Below are 14,480 nucleotides of genomic sequence, written 5' to 3'. Positions count from 1 at the left end.
ATAATAATGAACATGATAACATACAAATTTAAATTCATTGGAGCATATAATTTAGAAAAATTAAATATAATAATTAAATTTAGAAAAATATTATAATATTATTACTAAAAGACGGATTTCCGTAGTGCTTTGAGAAGGGAAAAAAAACAAAGGAATTCACGAAAAATCATAGCAGTGATGCTAATAATAATAGCGATGAATGGAAGCAATGAGGAATATATTAATTTTACATATTTGCAGGGACTGGGAGTTAGGTGGTGACTGGTGAGAGAGGGAGCTTGATGAATAAAAAGATGGTGATATAGGCATGAGCTGATAGGCATGTGAAATCAAATCAAGTCTTGGAAGCTTCCTTTGAAGAAAAAACAAAAATAAAGAATCCATTTTCCTCACTAGAATAGAATAATCTACATTTTCTCTTCCTTATCTTCCCACTCTTTCAACCAATGACTCTGTCCATCCGGCTTTATACTAATGGGTTTTCTTTTATAAATAAAGCCGTCTGCTCCTCTAAATGTTCTAGAACCCGAATCGCCACTCTTTATAAACAACCTACCTTCAACAATCCGCAAAAACAGAGAGAGAATCCGTGTCGTGTTTTCTTCTTCTTCTTATTCTGATTTTTACCGGTAAATATGATAACGAAGAGTTATGATCTTGTTTAGTGTTGTTACCTAATGGAAACTGATACGAGCAAACGCTGCGATAACCTTGTTCACTCTCGATTCTTTCTCTCTGGGTTTATTGCTGGGGTTGGGAATTCTTGACCGCTCTTCTTCTCTTTAGTTGTTCTGCTTCTGCCTAAACCATCCGCTTATATTTTGTAGTAATTTTCCTCTTGTAATCATAGTTCTTTGTCAGAATATTGTTTTTCGGGTTTGCGTTATATTTTGAGAGGGGGTTTGGTAAATCGGGAAAGATGGCGCAAAGGTCAGTTCCGGCACCGTTCTTGATGAAAGCGTACCAGCTGGTGGATGATCCGATCACCGACGATGTGATTTCGTGGAATGAAAACGGCACGTCTTTTGTCGTTTGGAAAACTTCTGATTTTGCGAAGGATTTGCTTCCCAATTATTTCAAGCACAACTTTTCCAGCTTCGTCCGTCAGCTCAACACTTACGTAAGTTGTTCATGTTCTGAATTATTCTAAACCTAGATCAGATACGTTATAATTTCATTCATTTAGTTCGACAAAAGGCTTCGTCATCACGTGTTTTCCTATTTTATTATCACTTGATCAAACTGTCCATAGCAATTTTAATATGTTTCAGGAGTAAAGTGTTTCAAGTCAGGAATAATTTTTTTTGTTAGTTTTTAAATATTAATTCAAGGTTTTTTTTATTAATCTCTATAATTAATAGATAATATCTATTCAAAATACTTTTAATCAATTGATAAAACATATCAGATATAATTGTTTGAATTCGAAAGTTTTATGGAGAATAACACTCTCTTTTACTACCAATGTCGCTGAACTATATGTAGGATATTGAATCCAACCATAGCTTCTTTCCTTCTGTTTATAATGTATAATTTTATAGAGTTCATTGAGACTGTGCATACAAGACACGTGACTGCACGCACTTCTCCCGCTCTCTCTTTCTTCCTACAATATTTTAATCCTTTTATACACTATGAATACACAGCTAGGATATTGAATCCAACCATAGCTTCTTTTCTTGTAGTTTACTAGCTCTATATAACGTTAATACTCCTTTTTTTAATAACTTGAGCATCGTAGGCATGGCCAATGTGCGAAGTAGTTGTTTGTTTTTTCTACTAATAATACTTGTTTTATCTCATGAAACACTTATTTTTACAGAGGGAAGGAGCTTGGAACTGAAGAAAAATGTGAGTGTATTGAGTGGAAGACCCGGTGCTGATGTAGCCAACCCAAGCCCTTTGCAGCATGTTTTCAGGTCCTTAGAAGAATATATAGACGCCTTTTGACCTACAACCCCCGGAGCCGGCCATTGATCACCATTAACATATCTGTACCTGTTCTAGGCGTTGTACGTACCAAGTTCTTTGTTTTATGCAGTTTCGTATTCCTTTCATAGTCTTGCATTGTTTCTTGTATCTCTATTTGTAGTCAAATTAATGTTTGCATTTAATTTCGGCTACGTTCTTTTAAGCACACCAAATTGAACTATAAATAAATTCAACCACATTACATAGAAAAGAAATACAAATCAAATCTAGTTGAAAAAAATTAGAGAATTAAGAGGTTAGTCATGAGAAGAGATCATATGATCAAAGTACTTCTCTATGAAACCGGGAGATTCATGGCCATGCAACTTCTTTTATAAATACTAGAGTTCAGTTTTCTTACCTCAATAACAACCTTCCACAAATTACTTATGAAATTAGACTTTTATCTCCATCAATTACGGAAATGACACTCATTTGTGTTACATATGATAAAAACATTTTCAATCAGCAAGTTTAAACTTTTAATTGGTAAAAATAGAAAATATGTTATCTCATCTGTGCTTTTGTTGGATTTGGGAAAAAAAGTGCATTAATTTATTCATGTCTTTGATGGATTCTCACTTGTGCTTTTGTTGCTCTTACAAGATTCTTCTTAGTGCCAAGTTAATAGAGATTCTATGTGAATCTTGGAAATTATAATCATTTTGAATGATTCATTCAAAACTTCATATTCTATAATCTTTAATTTGAAGTTCAATTATAATATTTAGCAATAAAACTGTAAATGTATAGATTTTGTAACTCTTAAAACCAGTTTAGTAATTTTTTAATTTTTAATGGTAGGAAAACATTTTTTCGGTGCTAATTTGAAGTCACTAAATTAAATTAGTGTTTTAATTTCAATGTTTAATGTGGAAGGGAATTAATGTAATATGGATAAGGACTAAATTTTGAATTTAGAAAAGTTGGATTTAGAAGACTATTTTGAATTGAAAATTAAACTTCATTTGTGCATGGCGATTTTATCATTTTTGGTGTGGATGGTGAATCACCAAGCTGTGGCACCATATTATGCTTTAAGCTTATTTCAGCTAAACGATATTGATAATTGTGGGGATTTCGGGAGGGGGGGGGGTGAATCACGGCTAAGCAAGGAAAGAGAAGAGAAATCTACCTTCTTCAACCTTAGGAGAGAGAACCATTGACGTATAGCTTCATCTCCAATGCAAGGTTCATCGTTTCAATTTTTAAATTCAATCACATATTTGAGTAGACTATGATCCAACCTTCTTTGGTATAAATTAATTTAAGTTTCAAATAAATTTCTTTTAAACTCTTAACCCCAAATCGATATATTCACCTATTTAGGGTTATCCTAACCCTAAATCGTTTTTACCATTTGAAAAGCCATGGAAATTCTTCATCAATTGGCGTTTATGGATTAACTGTGATTATATCCAGGAATCCTTTGAATATTTTTTATTAGAACGTCTTCGGGACAAGTTTCTAATGGTGAATTCGGTGATTTGGGATATTCGATATTAGGCGAGTGTAGTTATTTTCAAGTCTGATGTTAAAACTCTTACTTTTATTTAATGTTCTGATGTTATTTTGATATCTCGGATTAATTATGTGTTTTAGCTCAATCAGAAAAATGTTAATGAAAATTACATGAATGGTAAGAATATGATAAGTTTAATAAGACATAGTGATTAAAATGAATAGCTTATGTTATGAAGAGATATCTTAACTTATGACATTATGTAATTGGTATGATTAGGATTAAAACTATGAAATTATGATATAAGTACGATAAGCATTTGCTAATAAAGCACATATGATGACTATGAATATGATATGAGTATATTAAAGATTTATAAATGCCAAGTACATGAAAGAATGTCTGATGTTCAATCTGGACTATAAATGGAGCTTAAGGCTCAATCATGTAATGTTTTCATTATATGAGATCATATTATAATTTTATTATGTTTGATATGTAAAGTGATTTGGCAAGTAAACTTAAAATTGATATTTAATTATCCTCGGACATTAGTTAAGTGTTAGCGTATTCATGAAATTAAGAATTTAAAGGAAGGCCAAATTCCCAACGAGTTGAACGTACCAGCAGACTCGATATTCCAGATATCAAAGGTCAAGGAGTATGTCAAGCAAGGTGAATTGTTCATCGGAGAAAAACTGTTTTACGGTGATCATTTTCAATATTCCAGATCTCCTCCATCATCAAGGTTTTTGGCTTATATTCGATGTGTTTGGCGAGGTGGTCGATTCCTTCATCCCTAACAAAAGAAGGGAGGAAGTAGGTTCGGTTTCGTTCGTTTTAGCAGATTGGAGGATGCGAGGAAGGCTATCAAACGTGCTGATAGAATTAGGATTCAAGGTAATGAAGTTAGAGTTTTTATGGTGAGATTTAAACCTCGTGATTCTTTCTGGAGAAAGAAGGTCTCGGGTCCAAATCCAATTGTGGCAAAGAGTAGAGTGGAGGTTGATAGTCGTTCTGAAGCTCCCATTGTTGGTTTTGTTGATCAGGATAAGCTACTAACTCTTAGAGACAGTCTCGTAGGTTGGTGTAGAAATTTTATGAAAATGAAAGAGTTGGATGCTTTTATGCACAAAGGTATTATAGGTCCGAAAATTATGAGACTTATTGGTTTAGCTATTCTTATCATTTTTGAAGATGAAGAGAGTAGAGACTTTACCCTAAATCATCAGATTGGAGCGTTGTTGTCCTGTTTTGACAAAGTAGAAGTATGGTCGGAGAATATCCAGTGCAGAAGTCGACGGGCTTGGTTATCTTGCAAAGGGATTCCACCATTTGCGTGGAGTCATTCCACGTTCAGAAACATCGCAGGTAAATGGGGAGATCTTATCTCCATTGAGGAAGGGACTTTAAATCCCGGCTCGTTTGATAGGGCGTTGTTTCATATTATTACGAACTGCCAAACTCGAGTGGAAGATTCTTTTGATTTGAAAGTCGGGGAAAGGATTTTTCAAGTTTATGTTTCTGAATTCGAACCTTGTTTCAACCCTGAGTCCATTTGGGGAGATTCGTCTTTGATGGAGTTGTTAGTAAAGTCTCCTGAGAAGGAGGTTGGTGATGGATTGATTTCTCACTGTTTTGTTGAATCTGCTCAAAAGGAGGAAGGACAGGAAGAAGGCATGCTGTCCCCGATGTTTCGAATGCTGAAGGTGGTTCGTTGTTTCCAGTTGCGGTGGGAGCTTGTGTAGACTCATGTCTCGATGATTTTCGTGCTCATACATTTGTGCCCCCCAGACTGCGTAATGGGAACGATGTGCGTGATTTCATTTGTCAGTTGAGTGGATCCTTCAATGCTTTCCCGATGTTTCGAATGCTGAAGGTGGTTCGTTGTTTCCAGTTGCGGTGGGAGCTTGTGTAGACTCATGTCTCGATGATTTTCGTGCTCATACATTTGTGCCCCCCAGACTGCGTAATGGGAACGATGTGCGTGATTTCATTGTCAGTTGAGTGGATCCTTCAATGCTTTGGAGAATGGTAGCGGGACAATCATGGGAGCGAATTCGGGTTTATGCGCTGCTTTTCAAGGCAATTTGATTGATGTGTCCAAATTAGTGCGTTATGGGGAGCACATGGATGATGAGGTGGAGAGGTGTGGTGTCTTAGAAGGAAGCACGCATGGTTTAGTAAGCATGGGCAGGTTTGAATTTGATTCCCAGACAAAACATTTTGGGGAACCAGCGCAAGGTTTGTTGTGCCAGTTGAATGGTTCAAATTATATTATGGAGGCCGTTAGTGGGGCTCAGGTGGGCGCTGTGGGGAATGTGTGCGCAGCATTGGAAGGGTTGGAGCATGTTGAGCAGCTTGAGTCTGCTGTTGGGCCATCGAACAAGGCCTTAGTTGATAGCAATGGGCGGTTAGGCTCTAAAGGAAAGTTATCCCCACGGCAGTCAAAGGTTTTGTGTCTAAAGCCTTCGGAGAGTCCGATTAATAAGATGATGTCCAAATCAAACAGTAGGAAGCAGGCGAAATTTGGCTCCTTATTAGATATTCAGGAGAAGGCTCTGTCGAAAGCTGAGAAAAATAAAAGAGATCGTGCATTGAAGAGATTTAAATTGCTGAAAGCTGATCTTAATTTCACAGAATTATCCGGTACTTCTCTTTCAGATTCGGTTTTGAAGAAAAGGTGGGACGTTTATGTTAACAAGGAGGAATCTCTGCCATTAAGTAAGAATTTAGGTGGTTAGTTAGCTGACGTTCTTCAATTTTTAGAATTTTTTGGAGGTTAGTGGTGTGACTGTCGGGGATTGCTTTTGGTCTATGATATACGATGAGTATTTGGATCTTTGCTGCTTTAAGGATGTTTTTGAAACCTGTCTTTGCGTATTGAATTTTCAGCGTGGCAATGTTCTATCTTGTTCTCTGAGTTTTGCGGACGTTCAATTAGCTGAGATGATTCTGTTATTTTCATCTTTTTATTGAATCTGGTTTCCAGCAGTCTCGGTTGCTCACCAAGCTGGTTCGTTGCTTGTGGATTTCCTTTCCAGTAATCCTGGCCGTTCCTTATTGTCTCAGGATCCTTGCTGTTCGTTGGTCTCCATTCTTCAAGTTTCATTGCCATATTTTTCAAGGCTCCGGCACCTTTTTGTTGTTCTCGCTTTCATGATAGTGCATCTCTGTTTGAGTCAGTGGTGTTGATCATTGCCTTATCCCAGAAAGGCTATTGTTTAAGTGGTTTTTAGTTCCATGGCTGTTGCTTGCTGCTGTTTTGGTTTTGTCTGAAGTGCGTTATTTTATTTGGTATCCCTTCATGATGTTCGTTTGCACCTTGTTTAGCCTGGTATGGGTTGTCTTTATGGTCTGAACATGGTATCTTGTTGTATTGTACAGAGGCTTTGGCAGTTTGCCTTTTCCACCCCAAGGTTATACTCTTTTTCCTTCACATAAGTTTAGGGAGGTTTTTTAGTGAGGTCTTTGGGGTGGTGTACTTTCGTATAATTTCTTAATACAAAGTACCCTTTTACAAAAAAAAAAAATGTGTGATATGTTATAGAATCCATTTGAGTTCATGTTTGGTTATGTATGACTTCAGTAATTTTACTAATATTAGCAGGATGTATGTGGTTGAACTCCAATGATGATGGCAGGATGATCATTTTTGTTGTGTTTTGATGATGTTGAGATTTGTGTATACATAGATACTATATTAGTATTTCATAGGTTAAATTATAATATGAATTTATGATTAAATTGCTTCCGGGATAAGAATGAGTTACTATATGTATATGTATGTTCATTTTAAAGATTGAGATTGTTAATATGTTATAAGTTATGAATGGATATTAAATGTTAGTTGCCACCATAGTGATCATACTAATTATAATGATTATAATGTTTTGAGACTATTTCATTTAAGTTATACAAATTTACTCTATTTGTTTAATGTTTTTGCATATAATTAGAATTTAATGATTATTCGAGATGGTAATTTAGCTGTTGCAAGTTACTATGAACTAAATAAGGTAAATGTCTTTTTCTAAACTCCTGTAACATTTGATATGTTGAGAATAAATGGTCAAGAAATTGAAGTTTGAACCTCATTTGGCTCATGATGTATCGAGGTATTTCCTCAAGTAAATTCATTAAATTAATGATGATGCTAATGACTTTACTCAAGTAAATTAATTAAAATCATAGGATATGCATGATATATGATTAGGATTCTAACAGTTGTATTCTAGGTGCATGCTGATGCTTTGTTCGTTACACTTCAACGATGTTTCTTCAACAAAACTCTTTCACTTCATCAATAATGATAAATAAATATATGGATCTATTATATCATATTTTAATAGTCTAGAGTGAAATAATAAATCAGAATCAATAAATATCCTAACGTTTAGGTGTGAGTAAAACTCGACTCTACTTGAAAAATTGATTTTTTCGATTCGAATCAACTCGAATTGACTTCGAGTTATTTTTTCATAAACTCGACTTGATTCGAAAAAAATTCAAGTTCAAATCAAGTGGTAAAATACAACTCGAATAATCAAAATTTTTAATAATTGGTAAATTGAATTTCAATTTTAAGTCAAGTCCCTCGACTTTGTATGGTACATGTAATCACATGTGAAAAAAATACAAATACATATATATATATATATATATATATATATATATATATATATATATATATGTATATGTATATGTATATGTATATGTATTGGATATGGTTATGAAATACCATTAAAATTAGAATCAAATAATGTAATAATTAAATTTAAAGTCAACTCGAATAACTCAATTTTTTTTACTCGAATCGATTCAACTTAATCGAACGCTCACCCCTACTAGGCTTGGTTCCTAATTTTTTCTTCTCTCGTTAGTTTTTTTTTTCATTTTTCGTTAGCGGTCGCACTAGTTTTGGTGTTGATTGTCATCGTTGATATTTTTTTATCTCTTATTATTATTATTTTTCTTTGTTTCTAATTACTCTTTCTTTGGGATATAATTTTCTCTATCTTTTCGCACATTTTTTATTTTTCGATCATTTGTCGTTTATTTTTTTCATGGTTAGATTTAACGTCACCACGCTGATCATTTTGGCATTCGTTTGTTATCCTACTAATGTTCCCTGATTTGGACCATCGAATTGGATTTAGATATTTAACTTGTGATCATAGATAGTTATCTCTCGATGCTTGGCTCTGATTTGCGTTTTGTCGGCCGTATTTCACTAGTTTAATCCCATGTTATGGTTCGTTTGCTGTAGCAATCAGATTTGTGCGCATCTGCCTTTTGTTTGAGTTTTTTTGGATAGGGCTTTCACATTTTCCTTGTATGGTCCTAATATGATATTGAGTGGGTAATTTATTAATAATTTTAAGATAATATCTTAATTGTGTGTATAGTTTACGATTTTTATTTTAAAATTTTATTATAATTTTGGATATTTTTATTTATTAATAAAATTAATTGCTTCTATTTAAAAAAAACAAAACATGGAATTTATAATATGAAAAAAAACAAGACATAGAAAATATACATTTCATGCTCTAAAATAAAGAAATTGAATTTCAGTTACTTGCACTTTTCTATTTAATTTGCTAATAGTTAGGTATTTTGGTTTTCCCTTCTTTTTTTTTTCTTGTTTTTCAAAATTCTTAAGTTTGTCCTTATAATTTTGAGTTACAAAGTCATTAATTGTTCAATCAGGATGTTTTCGAGTTATTAAGATATTTGTTTAATCACTGTTAAACGTGCACTATAAAGTTTGAATATCTATTATTTAAAATTTTTGATCGTGGATTTAGATAATGAATTCAATTTTTTTTATCAATACAAGTATTTTTGTACTATATGGGTTTGTTAAATTTGAGTTTTTAGTGGCGAGTTTTACTTTTTGGTGGTGAAATCATATGATATCTATAAATTTTATGTGAAAGTGGTTATTTTGGGTCAAGTTTTAATTGGGAAAGAAAATTATAGTAATGTTAGACTCAAATAATTTTTCTAAAATGGAATTGATAACCGTTTTTTCTCTCTCTCGATAGCAGGACTACCATTTTTGGAGTTCTTCGATTTTTGTTAGGGTTGACTCAATTTGGGGGATTTTATGTGGTTAGGGTTCATGCGGGCTAATTTAGCTGAGCAAGGGCTCATAGCCATCGATTGGAAGAGTCTGTTTGCTGGGACGAAGGAACAATCTCTGGAATATTTTCCTCCTGTGAACTCTGAGGGCTTGGTGACTGTAATTCCTCCACAAGATGTGTTTGAGGAGGGGATTTCTAAACAACGTTACTCATTGGTGGGGCAGTTCATTGGATCAACTCCCAATTTTGGATCCATGCAAAAACTTGTCGAACTATTGTGGGGGAAATCTTCGATGATGAAGGTAAGCCTAACTAGTTCAAACTTGTGAATGAGACTACTATAGATTGGGTCCTCGAAAATGGAATTGGAATATTCAACATAAACCAATTGTTTTAAGGAAGTAGGAACCTAATTTGAAGCAATTAGATTTCGTCTGGGCTAGGATGCCCCGTGTGGTTGTAGTTGTTCAATGTCCCTTTGTAGTTTTATTCCAAGAAGGGGCTTACTTATATCTTTAGTACCCTAGGACCACAATAGTATATGAACTCCATTACTACTTCCAAGGAGTAATTGGAGTTCACTAAGGTGTGTGTTGAAGTTTAGGAAGGGGCTTGGTTGACTTGGTCAATTGTTGTGCAGATGTGTGATAGCACTACTGGTATTGTTAAGGTGGTTGTTCCATGGCTTCCTTCTTGTTGATCCAATTGTAAAACGTTTGGCCACTCTGATAAAGTATGCTATGAAGGGATAGAGGACTGAAAGAGTGAAGGGTGAGAAAGGGCAAGGCTCCTCTTGAGGTTCTTAGGGTTATGAGGGAGAAAGGTGAGGGTTTGAAAAAGCCAAGACAGACTTCTTTAGGCATTGCTAATATTTTGCAAGAGTTGATGGCTAAGAAAAAGGATCAAGTTGAGAAGTGCATGAAGGGAGGTGATGTTGGTTATACAACAAATATTTCTTCTTCTCATTCTTTATGATTGTTTTCTAGAATGTTAGGGGGTTTAATCATCCCAGGAAACAGTCCAATGTGATAAGTAGGGTAGAGAGGCGCCATGTTGAAGTTTTATGCTTGTGTGAAACTAGGGTTAGAGAGCATAAAGCATCTGATAATGTTGTTAGATACACCGATGACTGGAATTATTGCTATAATTATTCTCATATGGGAAAATGGTAGGATTTGGGTCTTCAGGAAGAAATGTTTGCATTTTTCTGTGTTGCACATTTCTAATAAAGGCCTTCTTGAGGGTAAGTCTGTTATCATTACTACAGTCTATGGCAGTAATGATTGAAGGGTCTTTGGCATCATTTGCATGAGATTGAAGGCTTATGGGATGTGATTTTAATGTTATTGGCAGTATTGATAAGAGTTCAGGTTATGGGAAAGCTAACAGTCAGATTACTCCTAAGATGAAGGATATGTAAAATTGTTTAGGGTTTAGGGTTAGAGGATCACCCTTATTTTGGGCCCCCTTTTACTTGATCAAATAAAAAGGAGGATGGTTTTTTTGATAGGAAACTTGATAGTGTCTTGGCTAATTTTAATTGGTGTGAGGTATTTGCTGAGTCACATGTTGAGTTTCAGGCTCCTTGAGTTTCTGATCATTGCTAGGATGTTGTTTCATATGTTCAGGAGAGTCTTACTTCTACGCCAAAGCCTTTGAGTTTTTTTTAACTTTTAGACCTTACATCATGAGTTTAGGGAGAGGATTAAGAGCTCTTGCGATGAATCCTTGCAGGGCGATCCCATGCAAGTTCTATTTGGTAAGTTGAAAAGATTGAAGCCTATTTTGAAGGCTTTAAATAAAGATTACTACTCCGATATTTCTCAGAAGGTTGCTCCCAAAAGGGAGCAGTTGGAGAAGTAACAGCTCCTAAATCTGTTAGATCCTAGTTCTGGTGGTTTGGAGGGTGAGAAAATGTTGGTGCTAGAGCTTGCTCATTTTGAGAAGGTTGAGGGTGTGTTTTATCAACAAAAGGCTAAGGTGTGCTAGCTTCAAGAGGGGGACCATTGCACTAGGTTCTTCTACTCTCAGGTTGTTGTTAAGAAGAAAAGGAATACTATAAGGGTGTTGGAGGATGAGGAGGAAAATAGATTGAATTCTTTTGATGCTATGGCTTATGAGATGGTAAGATTCTTTACCGAGAAGATTGCGACTGTTGATGATATGGTTAAGGGTTGTGACGTTCTTGAGGGATCTATTTAGTTATTCATTGTTCTTTAGTTCCTAAGTTGCCTAATCCTAGTATAGCTAAGGACTATAGGCCTATTTCTTGTTGTTCTATGGTGTATAAGGCCATTACTAAAATTCTAGTTGCTAGACTTTCTGTTTTTTTTTCTTGGAATGGTTTCTATGAAACAGTCTACTTCTTTTAAGGTCAGGAGTATTGTAGACAATACTCTTCTTGCACATGAGATTGTTAGGGAGTATGGGAGGAGGACTATCTCCTCTAGATGTGCCTAATATGAAAAAGGCATTTGACTCCTTAAGTTGTTATATTATTCTTGGTGTGTTGGATGGTTTAGGGATGTCTTATCATGTTAGAAAATAGATTGAGGTGTGTGTTATTGAGTCCAGGTTCTCTATTTCTTTTAATGGGACATTGGTTGGTTATTTTCAGGGCAGGAGGGTATCAGGAAGGGAGACCCTTTGTCCCTATATTTGTTTGTCTTATCCATGAATGTGTTGTCTAGGTTACTAGATGAAGTTGCTGTTAGATGAATTTTTCATTTTCATCCTAATTACAGGAAGATAGGGCTTACTCATTTGTATTTTGTAGGTGATTTGTTTTTTATTTTTTTGTAAAGGGGTCTTGGAGTCGATCATGGGAGTTAAGTGTGTTCTGTAAAAATTTTATGAACTTTCGGGTTTAAGACTTAATGCTGTTAAGTCTGAAGTTTTCCATTCTGGTATGACTGAGAATCAACTAGCTCAGGTCGATGAGGCTACTGAATTTAAGTTGGGAACCTTGCATGTTAGGTACTTGGGGATTCCTTTGGTCCATAGAAAGCTGACTGAGAGGAAATGTGTTTGCTTGGTGGAGAAGATCAAGGCTAAAATTGGGCAGTGGTATGGTAGGCAACTTAGTTTTGTTGGAAGATTGCAGCTGACTGGTGTAGTTCTTCACAACATTGCAAATTACTGGTACAAGTACTTAATTTTACCCTTAGTTATTAAGAGAGTGGAGCATCTTTGTGCTATTTTTTTGGAAATGTGATGATGTTTTTGCAAAATGGAATAAGGTCAAATGGAATTGTATTTGTCATCCTAAATCTGGGGGGATAAGGGATTAAGGACTTGAGAAGTTGGAACAATGCTTGTGTGTTCATGTTGATGAAGAATATCCTTGCCAATGAAGGATCCTTATAGGTGGCTTGGGTTCAAATCTATGTCTTTAAGGGGTTGAGTTCTGGCAAGTTGTCTACAAAACCTCTATTTAGTTGGGTTCTAAGAAGGATTATGAAGTTATGGGAGCAAGTTAGGCCTCTGTTTGTTGGCAGACTTGGTTGGGAGAAGTTGACAACAAGGTGATTGTGGGGTAAGACAAGGAATAAAAAGGCCAAGGTAGAGTGGAAAAGGTTGGTCTGGTTCTCCATGAATGTTCCTAAGCATTCCACCATTTTCTGGATGACAGAGCTTAATAGATTGTCCACTGCTAATCGATTGTTAAAATGGGGATAGATGTAGAGGTTAGTTGCAGAAACTGTGATGGTTTGGTATAGGATACTAAAGATCATATTTTCTTTGAATATGTTTTCTATAGGAATGTTTGAAAGGCTATTTTGGTTTGTGTAGTATTGGTAAGGCTATGGGAAGCTGGGGTGAGGAGGTTGGTTGGGCGGTGACTCGATTTAAGGGAAAATCGGTGCTGGTGTACATTTTGAGGTTGACTTGAAGTGCTCATATCTATTGTATATAGGAAGAAAGAAACTATATGCAATTTAGGGGTATTAGGAGAAGAGTGAATAAGATTGTAGATATTATAAAGGAAGTTGTTTGAATAAAAGTGTATAGGAAAACTATTCAATGTGATGCTACGAATCATAGTCTTTTTTTAGTCTAGGGAATTTATTTTTTATAGCTTGGGGATGTGCAAAGTGTATTGGTTCTGTTTGTTTTTAACAAGATTTTTTTGTCTACTTCTTGGATAATAAAATAATTTAACTTATCCCAAAATAATAATTTTCTAAGAATTACTTTTCAAGAATGAATAATCCAATTTTATGTTATATAAGTTGTTGAGATGAAAATCAGAAATTAGAAATAATATATGTATAATTTGAAGGAGAAAAGTAAAGATTTTCATGGGTTATAATGAACAAGAAAGTAATTTTGTTAAAACATTAGACTTTTGTATTTGGGTAAATTACACGTTTTCTCACTCAACTTTACTCTCTCTCCTATTTTGCTCACCCAACTTTTAATTTTTCTATTTTGCTTACTGAACTTTGCAGATTGAATTATTTTTTTCACTCAACCGTTAATCTTATAGCGCCACTATGAAATGGAATATTTTAAAGTTTACGACTAATGAAATTCATCTGTTCACATTAACCTCATTGCATTAGTGAATTCTTTCATGTAAGATGCTCTTGCAGCCTTCCATAATACATTTTTCAATGCCTTTCCTTGGTTGATCTTTTTGGACTTGAAGTTGGAATAGAGATGCCTCACACAAGTTCTGTGCTCAGAATGAGGAAATATTTCTGCAATTTCCTCCACTAGACCCCACGAGCATCAATTAATTACTCATTAGTAATTGACATAACATAAATTTAAAATTAAATATAAATCAAGTTTGGCATTATTTAAGTTACCTTCTATTTTTCTGACATGAATGTATAGTGATCAATAAGTTGTAAAAATCAAGATCGAGGGGAATGGTTTTCACTCTCAACTACAGCATAAGCCAAGTGATATATGCAATCATTTGCATCAACCCCAACTTTTCATTGCATAAC

The 14,480-nt window shown here is 34.8% G+C and overlaps 1 long non-coding RNA gene across 1 annotated transcript; it reads left to right on the top strand.

Annotated features, from left to right (window-relative positions):
• The first annotated feature begins 547 nt into the window (after nucleotides 1–547).
• LOC120195388 lies at nucleotides 548–14,268 on the top strand. The gene is made up of 3 exons (XR_005523045.1): nucleotides 548–1,185; nucleotides 4,446–4,447; nucleotides 14,255–14,268. It is a non-coding gene; the product is annotated as an uncharacterized LOC120195388 (long non-coding RNA).
• The last annotated feature ends 212 nt before the right edge of the window (nucleotides 14,269–14,480 follow it).

The sequence above is a fragment of the Hibiscus syriacus genome, unplaced genomic scaffold (assembly GCF_006381635.1).
Source record: "Hibiscus syriacus cultivar Baekdansim isolate YM2019G1 unplaced genomic scaffold, ASM638163v2 tig00117012_pilon, whole genome shotgun sequence".
Taxonomy (NCBI): Eukaryota; Viridiplantae; Streptophyta; class Magnoliopsida; order Malvales; family Malvaceae; genus Hibiscus; species Hibiscus syriacus.
The sequence above is the reverse complement of the archived record's forward strand: the minus strand, read 5'-3'. Positions and strand labels throughout refer to the sequence as shown.